General features: G+C 42.8%; 1 protein-coding gene across 6 annotated transcripts in view; it reads left to right on the top strand.

Moving 5' to 3' along the window:
- Nucleotides 1-790: 790 nt before the first annotated feature.
- Nucleotides 791-14011, top strand: part of LOC110509197 (neurocan core protein) — a 115007-nt gene continuing 101786 nt past the window's right edge. For 2 of the 6 annotated variants that reach the window (XR_016492974.1, XM_036966524.2), the window contains exons 1-2: nucleotides 841-1208; nucleotides 6563-6615. The gene's annotated coding sequence lies outside the window, so the exon portion shown is untranslated. Of the gene's footprint in view, nucleotides 1209-6466; nucleotides 6616-14011 lie in introns of all 6 variants that reach the window. The other 4 variants (XR_016492973.1, XM_036966523.2, XR_005040219.2 and 1 more) reach the window with 3 other exon arrangements.

Here is a 14011-nt window from a genome sequence, read left to right as displayed (position 1 = left end):
TAACACTTATCAGTGAGGTAGAAATATGTGTTACGTGTTTTATGAACTATTTTAAGCCTGAATATGAGAAATAAGATGCTTTTTAGTTGCCGTTAAGAATACATAGGCTACACAAACCAAATGAATGATACATGAATTACTGCAGGTGCATTTACTTTTATGTAGACCTAGGACTATTTTCGGTGGTGTAAAGTACTTAACGAATGATGATCAGTCAAAATGTGCATGCTATCCAGGTCGAAGTACATCCCTGTGGCGGGGAGTAGACCAATAAGTAACAATACTTTGAAGTAGTTTGTTGGGTATCTGTACTTTACTTTATATTTTGGACAACTTTTACTTTTTCTTCACTACATTCCTAAAGAACATTTGGAACTTTTTACTCCACACATTCTCCCTGACAACCCAACGTATTTGTTCCATTTTGAATGCTTAGCAGGACAGGAAACGGTAAAATTCAATCACTTATCAAGAAGACACTGGTCATCCCTACTGCCTCCGGCCTGGATTTAAAACCGAATACTTTTAGACTGTTACTCAAGTAGTATTTTACTGGGTGACTTCCACTTTTACTTGAGTAACTTTCTATTAGGTATCTGTACTTTTACTCAAGTATGACGATTGGATACTTTTTCCACCACTGTTAAAAACTCAGTAGAGATCTCCAGTCTAGTTATAATCTCATGATGTGCCAATTTTAATTGTATTCAGAGACAAGGGATCAACCTTTTAGGTTTATGTATGGAATCGGATTATGGTCATGTAAAATCAATCCGTTCCTCCAATCCTCGCCTCCCCCATTTATTTTCCGTTGAATGATGGAACCGTCTGTCTGTCAGTGCTCTCCTCTTTGTTCAAACCGGTTCAGCTCCTCACCCGCAGCCTCGCCACCGGCGTACAGGGAGTGAGCACCTGCGCCAAGCGTCTATCACGATTTAGATCAGATATCTCCAAATTGGACATGAGGCAGATGCTGAATATTAGTCGTGGAGCAGACAATTGACCTATATGCTGAAGGTGTAGCGCGTTGAATCTTTTTTTGCTCACTTACCGGTTCTTTTTGTTTTTGCCGTTTCACCCATTCGACTCATCGCTGACAGTCAGACGATACGATTGGAGCACCGGGGTAGGCTACGTTTGAAACACCTGCACAAAAGCGCAACGTACCGCTCTAACATTCCTGCGGAATTTGTAAAAACTTCTTTCAGGTAAGATTGAACATATTAATTGTCTGTGAATTGTCTACTTTTTCATTTGTTTGATATAGGATTTGTGGTTATTTAACCCTGTCTGAACAAAATTGGGTAATAGCTTGCATGCAGACTGGTGCATCTGCGGCGCCTGGACACAGGGGATGGAATTGATGCATCTTGCTCTGTAAGCCTTTCTTGGCCAACCAACCAAGCAAATATTTCAGCCCAAGTATAAGTACTTTCAGGTGCTCCAACAGGAACATTACATAGACAGGTTCTGCTTTGCATAGACAGGGCATAATAAGGACTTTAACAGGGGTTTTGTATGGACATGTTATGCATTTTTTGTACAAGGAGTAGTCTACTTTCATGTGTAATACCAGGAAAATTACATAGCAGGGTCCTGCTTTCCTTATAAACACCAGCGGGTATAATACATTTCTTTAAAATTACTTTTGTATGGACACGTTATGCATTTTCTAAGCTATTATTTCTGATCTTCCATCTATAAGCTAATCAATGATGATCACCATGACTACCTCTACATCTGCCTCTGAAAATGCTCATACACATCACCCTCACTAAGCTTACAGTAGCTTCTTCTTGTGATCTTTTGAATGATTTAGATCCAAGCTTTTCATTCTATGACCCATGTATGACTCGTGTCCCCAACCCCCCCCCCCCCCCCCCCAAACGGCTTCTTCTAACCGAAGGGTCTCTGGGCTTGTCTTAGGGTTTCCCTCATACAGGAGACTCGGAGGGAAATGTACTTTCTCTGGAGGGGCCAAATGGGAGAGACAACTCTCTAATACCGCAGGCCACCATTAATGTGTAAGAGGCATTATAGCAATGGCTTACATTTTATTTGTGGCATTTAAAGAGCGTCCTCAATATATAATGGTCCTCAAAATAATGTTGTGTGTGTGGAAGAAATAAGAGAGAGTGAGAGTGCGAGTTAGTGAGAGAGAGAGAGAGAGAGAGAGAGAGAAAGTGAGAGGGAAACAAAAGAGAGAGAAAAGAGAGAGAGAGAAAGGGATCGTTTGGCAGACAGCTGCTGGAGCATAGATCAGTGATCAGAACACCTGCACAGCTGTCATGTTCTCCATTATGCATACAGGTCCCACCCACATAACCTCTCAGGGGCCAATCAGAGGTGTGGCTGTCTGTAACCCCAATAGCCTGGCCTGGGCATGACATCAGAGATACAGGCGATAAGAGAGATGAAGGACAATGTTAGCACTGGTTCTGTCTCTCTGCCTACATTCTCCGAGACAAAAAATAGAAGAGGTTGTTGTTGTTGTGACATACAGGATATTTGTCCATTTCAAATGTACTTTATGCCTTGTGATCTGCCAATGTGCTCATTTGATGCATACGAGGCAAAGAAACAGGGTAAAAATATAAGCAGCATCAGAATGATGGAAGCCATTGTGGATAAAAGTACAAACGTTCCTGCACAGTGGTCACTAATATTATAGTTCTACTCCAAAGACTCCAAAGTTGTGCAATGTTCCACTGCACTGAAGTATATCCACTTCAGCTAGGCATGTTTCACACGGGTGCTTAATGCTCTCAAAGTCTTACAGTAGAGCTTACCGTAGAGCTTACAGTAGAGAGCCATACAGTAGAGCTTGTTAAACAAACAAACACATGGAAATGTCCCAATCACTTTGCCTTAGGAAGCGGAGCTGCTTTAGTCACCTTGACATGAGGTCTATTGTGTGAGATTGTCTTGAGTGCCCTAAGCCTGGTCTATCTATTCATTATTCTAGTCTTGAGCAGTGGTTTCCAACCCTTTTCTCTGCCCGGAGTACCCCTGAAGTACCCCCTCATGTCCATTTGACCAGTAGTCCTATGGTCTCATAAGTCTTCTCAAGTGCTCCATGTAGATAGGCCAAGTACCCCAGTGGTCCTAGTTGGGAACCAGTGGTCTAGAGTATAAAGTGGACAGCCTCTTTTTGATAGGCCTTGTAAAGAAGAGAGTTTAGCATGGCGAGGTTAACTAGCTTTTCCAACACAGAGTTTGGGACGATGCCATTGTGAAACCACACAGAGAGATGGGGGGAGGGAGGGAGGGAGCGAGAGAGAGGAGACATAAGCAGAGAGATGGAAGAAAATAACGAAAGAGGGAGGAGAAAGAGAGGAACGAGAGAGAAGAAGCGAAGGGACAGAGACCGTAACTGAGACAGAACCAGGGACAACGAGGACCTTACCAGAGAGTTCACCCCTGGGTTCCCACCGCCAGAGGCGTCACAGACCTCCCTCACACCCTCATCAGATCAGAGACAGGCTGGATGCATCCCCTGGGAGGAGAGGATGGGAGGAGCCGACCTGCTGAAGGAGAAATAAAGAAGTGTGCTAGGCTAGCCAAATCTACTGGCAAGCTGGTTAACCACGGGCCAGATGTCATTACTGCGCAACCTACTGTATGCCAGTGTAACCTTTACTAGTGTTTGTGCAGCCGGCTCCCACCATCCCACAGCTAATTGTGGCTAGAAATATTGGTCATTTTTCACAATAGGGAAATTCCCCAAGATAAATTATTCCCAAGAAAATTCCCAAAGCTATACGTGGACCATAGGCCAGAATCACTGATTTGTGTTGGAAAGTGCAAATTCTCAGGAATAGCTGTAGGTCTATAATGTTCAAGATATTCTTTACAACCACTGAGCACAATCAGGAAGGGCTGTTTGGATAGAGAAGAACTGGCAACGTGTCTCTGAACTGGCAACATGTTGATTTTAGTTGCCAATATGTGCAGAAAATATCAGTGTCAGCACACCCTGGAAACTAATATATTTCAGGTGCCTGGAGAGGAAATTAAATGATTAACTGTCTAAGAGATGGGAGTTTCTCTATTCAGTTGCCAGATTGGACATTTTTCAATGGCCAGCAGGTTGTGGTTTATGATAATCGACAGCTAGATATTATTTTCAGACATGGAGTCTGTTACTGTGAACCGTGTGGTGTGAAACTGCTACACATTAGTGGTGGATGAGAGTTAATTCAACTATACAGTGTGAAGTGGTTTGAGTTGTTCTTGAGAAAAGTGCTATGATAATCACTATTATAAGGGCTTGTGGTGTGTGTTCTAAATGTGTGTTGTTATTGTGTTACTAACTATTTAATTGGGTTTTTAATGTTGTGCTTGCTAAGCATTGTGCAAATGCAACAATATGGGGGATTAGTCCCTTGCTGGACTCGAAACCCACAACCTTTGACACACTAAGATCTGTACCAAAAGCCCAGAGTATTGGTACTGTAAAGTTGTAAAGTGCCAACTTAATCATGTGGTCTTTGTGACACAAACAACAGGGGAATAGGCCACTTTTTTGTCTTATCTTGTTTATTGGACAGGTTTGAACGTGGACAGTCCCATTGTGACATATTCATGTAAACCTACCGTAGAAATGTAGGCTATGATGCAGTGTCTTTGTTTAGAATGCATGCAGATATTGTGTCAGATATGTAAAACTGGGGGATCTACCTGTGAGGGGTTTACCTGATATTTACCTTTTAGATTGTATGTGGTGCATATTGTGTTTGGATTTGGCTTTGCCACCATTTTGTATGCTTCTTTAAAGAAGAAAAGCATTGTGGGAACCCATTATGTTCTGTATGCAATACGATTGAATCAGACTGAAAATACAGTTTTGAGTGAAAGATTCATTTTCTCCATTTTGGCAGATGTTAATCTTTGAGCTCCCGTGTATTGATGAGGCAGACTTCACTCTGCCTTGAATTTCAACAATTTCAACAATAGGGGAGGGAGAGATATTTTCCACCTCAGATTCTCTCTCTCCGTTTCCCCTGCTGTGAAGTCTGCAATGACGAGCAACCCAGAGGGGGGGGTCGGACGGATCGAGCCATCAATCAAGTTTACTATTTGTACCCTGGGAAGGACTGACACCCCCCCCCCCCCCCTCCAAACCAATCACTACAGGCCTGGATAAGACCACAGCACCGCGGCTAAAAGGTTCTCAAACAAAGAGAACGGCCTCTCTCTTTGTTTCTTGCCAGCGGAGAGCCTCCTTTCTCTGGCATTGACCGGTAGCAGATGCTGAAGGTCATGCTGTCATGTTTAGTATTCCTGTTTGAGCTGTTCAATAGCAAGCGTTTTGACACATTTCTGATGGCTCCACATTGGTTGGAGCTTCTCAGCTGGTTGGCTCTTGCAAAACCAGAGTTGAAGAATGATTTCGACATGCGCTACAGTACATACACTCCATACAAAACAGAACTTTAAGCCGCTTTGGATAATGACCATATTATCATGTTATTGACCCTTGTGTCACTCAGTATACTGGTTGCCAGAAGACTCCACGTGACCTCCATAAACTGAGTGCTACTCCCCAGGGTCAGGTCACATCATGGTGTCCAATGATGATTGAATTTTGTCATCTGTGTTATTTCTTAGGGGGAATAAAGAAGTCCACGATGACAACTTTCATGCACATTCAATACATGACGTTTATTGCCGATGCGCCGTTGCTCAGACCAAGGCTATATCTGCAATAAATGTTAGTATGTGGTAGAACTCTTTTTTTTAATGCACCTAGTTTATATTCTGTGGACTGAGCACCTCTTCTGCGGGTCATTAAACATGTAAACTCCGGGATGAAGTGGCAGCCATTGAAATGGAAGTAGTTTATCTCTGTGGCACCAGCACATCTTAGCCTGAATGTATCATTTCTTTTTACATTTTGATGGCCTCTTCTCTGGCCATGGCTATGTGTGAAATCGCACCCTATTCTCTATATTACTACAGAAATAGTGCACTTATGTAAGGAATAGGGTGCGATTTCGGATGCACGCCATCTCTCCCAGTGGGAGATTAAAGTCGAAGGATCCTATCAGATCCGTGCTACAGCCGACACATAGTGGTTGTTTTGACGTGTCAGAGGTGGAACTGCATAAGAGCTGTCAAATCCACAAGCTGCTCCTTGCGTTACTATATCGCCGATTTTTGACAAATGCCATGCGACCGCTTTAGAAGTTCATGCAGCTGCGTTACAAGTTCAGACACTCAAATGCGTATTATTCTATTGTCTACACCTCAATTAGACTGAGGCTATAATTCCTCCATCCAAATGAACATGAAAACTTAAACTTTCTATCGCCGTTTGAACTTTAATCCTGTATGGATAGTAAGGGAGTGGTTTGTGACACACGAGCAGCCGCTCACCAATTTGTCAGTTCCACTTCCTACACCAAAACATCCACTATGCGGATGTCGGCCAACGTAGGTTAACTCTCGATCTGATTGAATCTAGGCCAAAGCAACTGCCCATGCACCTGATCCCTTCCACCGGATGTTACCAGCCACATTGACCTCTAACCTGTAGCCGTTCACCTCTGACCCCTACCAGACATACAGCTGGAGGAACGGACCTGGCGCAGGAGTCTTAACAGGGGCTGAGAGGTATTTATTTTAGCTTGTATTTCTTTCATCACATTCCCAGTGGCTCAGAGGTTTACATACACTCAATTAGTATTTGGTAGCATTGGGTGAATTTTGGCCCATTCCTCCTGACAGAGCTGGTGTAACTGAGTCAGGTTTGTAGGCCTCCTTGCTCGCACACACTTTTTCAGTTCTGCACACAGATTTTCTGTATGATTGAGGTCAGGGCTTTGTGATGGCCACTCCAATACCTTGACTCTGTTGTCCTTAAGCCATTTTGACACAACTTTGGAAGTATGCTTGGGGTCATTGTCCATTTGGAAGACCCATTTGCGACCAAGCTTTAACTTCCTGACTGATGTCTTGAGATGTTGCTTCAATATATCCACATCATTTTATTTCCTCATGATGCCATCTATTTTGTGAAGGTCACCAGTCCCCCCTTCAGCAAAGCACCCCCACAACATGATGCTGCCACCCCCGTGCTTCACGGTTGGGATCGTGTTCTTCGGCTTGTAAGCCTACCCCTTTTTTCTCCAAACATAACAATGGTCATTATGGCCAAACAGTTATATTTTTGTTTCATCAGACCAGAGGACATTTCTCCAAAAAGTATGATCTTTGTCCCCATGTGCAGTTACAAACCGTAGTCTGGCTTTTTTAATGGCGGTTTTGGAGCAGTGGTTTCTTCCTTGCTGAGCGGCCTTTCAGGTTATGTCGATATAGGACTCTTTTTACTGTGGATATAGATATTTTTGTACCATTTTCCTCCAGCATCTTCACAAGGTCCTTTGTTGTTGTTCTGTGATTGATTTGCACTTTTTGAACCAAAGTACGTTCATCTCTAGGAGACAGAACGCGTCTCCTTCCTGAGCGGTATGACGGCTGCTTGGTCCCGTGGTGTTTATACTTGCATACTATTGTTTGTACAGATGAACGTTGTACCTTCAGGCATTTGGAAATAGCTCCCAAGGATGAACCAGACTTGTGGAGGTCCATTTGTTTTCTGAGGTCTTGGGGGATTTATTTTGATTTTCCCATGATGTCAAGCAAAGAGTCACTGAGTTTGAAGGTAGGCCATGAAATGCATCCACAGTACACCTCCAATTGACTCAAATGTTGTCAATTAGCCTATCAGAAGCTTCTAAAGCCATGACATCATTTTCTGGAATTTTCCAAGCACAGTCACCTTAGTGTATGTAAACTTATGACCCACTGGAATTGTGATACAGTGAATTATAATGAAATAATCTGTCTGTAACCAATTGTTGGAAAAATGACTTGTGTCAATGACAAATTAGATGTCCTAACCGACTTGCCAAAACTATAGTTGCTTAACAAGAATTTGTTGAAAAAGTGGTTGAAAATTGAGTTTTAATGACTTCAACCTAAGTGTGTGTAAACTTCTGACTTCAACTGTATCTGCTGCCATTCATATGTATTGTTCCTTATGTCACATCTCTCTCTCTCTAACACCATCTCTCTCTGTCTTCATCACCATCTCTCTCGCTCTGTCTTCAACACCATCTCTCTCTCTCTAACACCATCTCTCTCTCTCTGTCTTCATCACCATCTCTCTCTCTCTGTCTTCAACACCATCTCTCTCTCTCTCTCTCTCTCTGTCTTCATCACCCTCTCTCTCTCTCTTTCTAACACCATCTCTCTCTCTCTCTAACACCATCTCTCTATCTCTGTCTTCATCACCATCTCTCTCTCTCTCTTTCTAACACATCTCTCTCTCTCTGTCTTCATCACCATCTCTCTCTCTCTGTCTTCAACACTATCTCTCTCTCTCTCTCTGTCTTCATCACCATCTCTCTCTCTCTCTCTCTAACACCATCTCTCTCTCTCTCTGTCTTCATCACCATCTCTCTCTCTCTTTCTAATGCCATCTCTCTCTCTCTCTCTCTAACACCATCTCTCTCTCTCTGTCTTCATCACCATCTCTCTCTCTCTGTCTTCATCACCATCTCTCTCTCTCTCTCTGTCTTCATCACCATCTCTATCTCTCTCTCTGTCTTCATCACCATCTCTATCTCTCTGTATTCATCACCATCTCTCTCTCTCTGTCGTCATCACCATCTCTCTCTCTCTCTCTCTGTCTTCATCACCATCTCTCTCTCTCTTTCTAACACCATCTCGCTCTCTCTAACACCATCTCTCTCTCTGTCTTCATCACCATCTCTCTCTCTCTGTCTTCATCACCATCTCTCTCTCTCTCTCTGTCTTCATCACCATCTCTATCTCTCTCTCTGTCTTCAACACCATCTCTCTCCCTCTCTGTCTTCAACACCATCTCTCTCTCTGTCTTCATCACCATCTCTCTCTCTCTGTCTTCAACACCATCTCTCTCTCTCTGTCTTCAACACCATCTCTCTCTCTCTGTCTTCATCACCATCTCTCTCTCTCTCTTTATCACCATCTCTCTCTCTCTGTCTTCATCACCATCTCTCTCTGTCTTCATCACCATCTCTCTCTCTCTCTCTGTCTTCATCACCATCTCTCTCTCTCTCTCTCTCTCTCTCTCTCTCTGTCTTCATCACCATCTCTCTCTCTCTCTGTCTTCATAACCATCTCTCTCTCTCTTTGTCTTCATCACCATCTCTCTCTCTGTCTTCATCACCATCTCTCTCTCTCTGTCTTCATCACCATCTCTCTCTCTCTCTCTCTCTCTGTCTTCATCACCATCTCTCTCTCTCTCTCTCTCTCTGTCTTCATCACCATCTCTCTCTCTCTCTGTCTTCATCACCATCTCTCTCTCTCTCTCTCTGTCTTCATCACCATCTCTCTCTCTCTCTCTCTCGCTCTCTCTGTCTTCATCTCTCTCTCTCTCTCTCTCTCTCTCTCTCTTCATCACCATCTCTCTCTCTCTCTCTCCATCACCATCTCTCTCTCTCTGTCTTCATCACCATCTCTCGCAGTCTTCAACACCATCTCAATTCAATTCAATTCAATTCAAGGGCTTTATTGGCATGGGAAACATGTGTTAACATTGCCAAAGCAAGTGAGGTAGACAACATACAAAGTGAAAATATAAAGTGAAAAACAACAAAAATTAACAGTAAACATTACACATACAGAGGTTTCAAAACAGTAAAGACATTACAAATGTCATATTATATATATATATACAGTGTTTTAACAATGTACAAATGGTTAAAGGACACAAGATAAAATAAATAAGCATAAATATGGGTTGTATTTACAATGGTGTGTGTTCTTCACTGGTTGCCCTTTTCTCGTGGCAACAGGTCACAAATCTTGCTGCTGTGATGGCACACTGTGGAATTTCACCCAGTAGATATGGGAGTTTTTCAAATTTGGATTTGTTTTCGAATTCTTTGTGGATCTGTGTAATCTGAGGGAAATATGTCTCTCTAATATGGTCATACATTGGGCAGGAGGTTAGGAAGTGCAGCTCAGTTTCCACCTCATTTTGTGGGCAGTGAGCACATAGCCTGTCTTCTCTTGAGAGCCATGTCTGCCTACGGCGGCCTTTCTCAATAGCAAGGCTATGCTCACTGAGTCTGTACATAGTCAAAGCTTTCCTTAATTTTGGGTCAGTCACAGTGGTCAGGTATTCTGCCGCTGTGTACTCTCTGTTTAGGGCCAAATAGCATTCTAGTTTGCTCTGTTTTTTTGTTAATTCTTTCCAATGTGTCAAGTAATTATCTTTTTGTTTTCTCATGATTTGGTTGGGTCTAATTGTGCTGTCTCTCTCTCTGTCTTCAACGCCATCTCTCTCTCTCTCTCTGTCTTCGTCACCATCTCTCTCCGACTTCAACACCATCTCTCTCTGTCTTCAACACCATCTCTCTCTCTCTCTCTGTCTTCATCACCATCTCTCTCTCTCTCTCTGTCTTCATCACCATCTCTCTCTCTGTCTTCATCACCATCTATCTCTCTCTGTCTTCATCACCATCTCTCTCTCTGTCTTCATCACCATCTCTCTCTGTCTTCAACACCATCTCTCTCTCTCTGTCTTCATCACCATCTCTCTCTCTCTGTCTTGATCACCATCTCTCTCTGTCTTCATCACCATCTCTCTCTGTCTTCATCACCATCTCTCTCTCTCTGTCTTCATCACCATCTCTCTCTCTCTGTCTTCAACACCATCTCTCTCTCTTTGTCTTCATCACCATCTCTCTCTCTCTTTGTCTTCATCACCATCTCTCTCTCTCTCTGTCTTCATCACCATCTCTCTCTCTCTGTCTTCATCACCATCTCTCTCTCTCTGTCTTCAACACCATCTCTCTCTCGCTCTCTGTCTTCAACACCATCTCTCTCTCTCTCTGTCTTCAACACCATCTCTCTCTCTCTGTCTTCAACACCATCTCTCTCTCTCTCTGTCTTCATCACCATCTCTCTCTCTCTCTGTCTTCATCACCATCTCTCTCTCTGTCTTCATCACCATCTCTCTCTCTCTGTCTTCATCACCATCTCTCTTTCTCTCTGACTTCAACACCATCTCTCTCTCTCAATTCAATTCAATTCAATTCAAGGGCTTTATTGGCATGGGAAACGTGTTAACATTGCCAAAGCAAGTGAGGTAGACAACATACAAAGTGAATATATAAAGTGAAAAACAACAAAAATTAACAGTAAACATTACACATACAGAGGTTTCAAAACAGTAAAGACATTACAAATGTCATATTATATATATATATACAGTGTTTTAACAATGTACAAATGGTTAAAGGACACAAGATAAAATAAATAAGCATAAATATGGGTTGTATTTACAATGGTGTGTGTTCTTCACTGGTTGCCCTTTTCTCGTGGCAACAGGTCACAAATCTTGCTGCTGTGATGGCACACTGTGGAATTTCACCCAGTAGATATGGGAGTTTTTCAAATTTGGATTTGTTTTCAAATTCTTTGTGGATCTGTGTAATCTGAGGGAAATATGTCTCTCTAATATGGTCATACATTGGGCAGGAGGTTAGGAAGTGCAGCTCAGTTTCCACCTCATTTTGTGGGCAGTGAGGACATAGCCTGTCTTCTCTTGAGAGCCATGTCTGCCTACGGCGGCCTTTCTCAATAGCAAGGCTATGCTCACTGAGTCTGTACATAGTCAAAGCTTTCCTTAATTTTGGGTCAGTCACAGTGGTCAGGTATTCTGCTGCTGTGTACTCTCTGTTTAGGGCCAAATAGCATTTGGCCTGTTTTTTTGTTAATTCTTTCCAATGTGTCAAGTAATTATCTTTTTGTTTTCTCATGATTTGGTTGGGTCTAATTGTGCTGTTGTCCTGGGGCTCTGTAGGGTGTGTTTGTGTTTGTGAACAGAGCCCCAGGACCAGCTTGCTTAGGGGACTCTTCTCCAGGTTCATCTCTCTGTAGGTGATGGCTTTGTTATGGAAGGTTTGTGAATCACTTCCTTTTAGGTGGTTGTAGAATTTAACGGCTCTTTTCTGGATTTTGATAATTAGTGGGTATTGGCCTAATTCTGCTCTGCATGCATTATTTGGTGTTCTACGTTGTACACGGAGGATATTTTTGCAGAATTCTGCGTGCAGAGTCTCAATTTGGTGTTTGTCCCATTTTGTGAAGTCTTGGTTGGTGAGCGGACCCCAGACCTCACAACCATAAAGGGCAATGGGCTCTATGACTGATTCAAGTATTTTTAGCCAAATCCTAATTGGTATGTTGAAATTTATGTTTCTTTTGATGGCATAGAATGCCCTTCTTGCCTTGTCTCTCAGATCGTTCACAGCTTTGTGGAAGTTACCTGTGGCGCTGATGTTTAGGCCAAGGTATGTATAGTTTTTTGTGTGCTCTAGGGCAACAATGTCTAGATGGAATTTGTATTTGTGGTCCTGGTGACTGGACCTTTTTTGGAACACCATTATTTTGGTCTTACTGAGATTTACTGTCAGGGCCCAGGTCTGACAGAATCTGTGCATAAGATCTAGGTGCTGCTGTAGGCCCTCCTTGGTTGGTGACAGAAGCACCAGATCATCGGCAAACAGCAGACATTTGACTTCGGATTCTAGCAGGGGGAGGCCGGGTGCTGCAGACTTTTCTAGTGGCCGCGCCAATTCGTTGATATATATGTTGAAGAGGGTGGGGCTTAAGCTGCATCCCTGTCTAACCCCACGACCATGTGTGAAGAAAGGTGTGTGTTTTTTGCCAATTTTAACCGCACACTTGTTGTTTGTATACATGGATTTTATAATGTTGTATGTTTTACCCCCAACACCACTTTCCATCAGTTTGTATAGCAGACCCTCATGCCAGATTGAGTCGAAGGCTTTTTTGAAATCAACAAAGCATGAGAAGACTTTGCCTTTGTTTTGGTTTGTTTGGTTGTCAATTAGGGTGTGCAGGGTGAATACATGGTCTGTTGTACGGTAATTTGGTAAAAAGCCAATTTGACATTTGCTCAGTACATTGTTTTCATTGAGGAAATGTACGAGTCTGCTGTTAATAATAATGCAGAGGATTTTCCCAAGGTTACTGTTGACACATATTCCACGGTAGTTATTGGGGTCAAATTTGTCTCCACTTTTGTGGATTGGGGTGATCAGTCCTTGGTTCCAAATATTGGGGAAGATGCCAGAGCTAAGTATGATGTTAAAGAGTTTTAGTATAGCCAATTGGAATTTGTTGTCTGTATATTTGATCATTTCATTGAGGATACCATCAACACCACAGGCCTTTTTGGGTTGGATGGTTTTTATTTTGTATGTCTTCATCACCATCTCTCTCTCTCTGTATTCATCACCATCTCTCTCTCTCTCTGTCTTCATCACCATCTCTCTCTCTCTGTCTTCATCACCATCTCTCTCTGTCTTCAACACCATCTCTCTCTCTCTGTATTCATCACCATCTCTCTCTGTCTTCAACACCATCTCTCTCTCTCTGTATTCATCACCATCTCTCTCTGTCTTCAACACCATCTCTCTCTCTCTGTATTCATCACCATCTCACTCTCTCTCTGTCTTCATCACCATCTCTCTCTCTCTGTCTTCATCACCATCTCTCTCTGTCTTCAACACCATCTCTCTCTCTCTCTCTGTCTTCATCACATCTCTCTCTCTCTGTCTTCAACACCATCTCTCTCTCTCTGTCTTCATCACCATCTCTCTCTAACACCATCTCTCTCTCTCTCTCTCTGTCTTCATCACCATCTCTCGCACAACGTTACAAAGTTGGTTACACTTGCTTTTTAACACAAATCCAGTACGTAGGTTGATTGAGCTGCGTTGATTGAGTGCATTTAGCATCTGTCTTCACGGACAGCTCCCTGCTGTCTGTGAAGACACACACACACACACACACACACACACACACACACACACACACACACACACACACACACACACACACACAATAACATACACACACACACACACACAATAACACCCCCCCCACACACACACACACACACAATAACACACACACACACACACAA

This window comes from Oncorhynchus mykiss, chromosome 28, assembly GCF_057628025.1.
Source record: "Oncorhynchus mykiss isolate SJ-2025 chromosome 28, ASM5762802v1, whole genome shotgun sequence".
NCBI lineage: Eukaryota > Metazoa > Chordata > Actinopteri > Salmoniformes > Salmonidae > Oncorhynchus > Oncorhynchus mykiss.
Note: the sequence above shows the minus strand (reverse complement) of the source record. Positions and strands in the feature narration are given on the sequence as shown.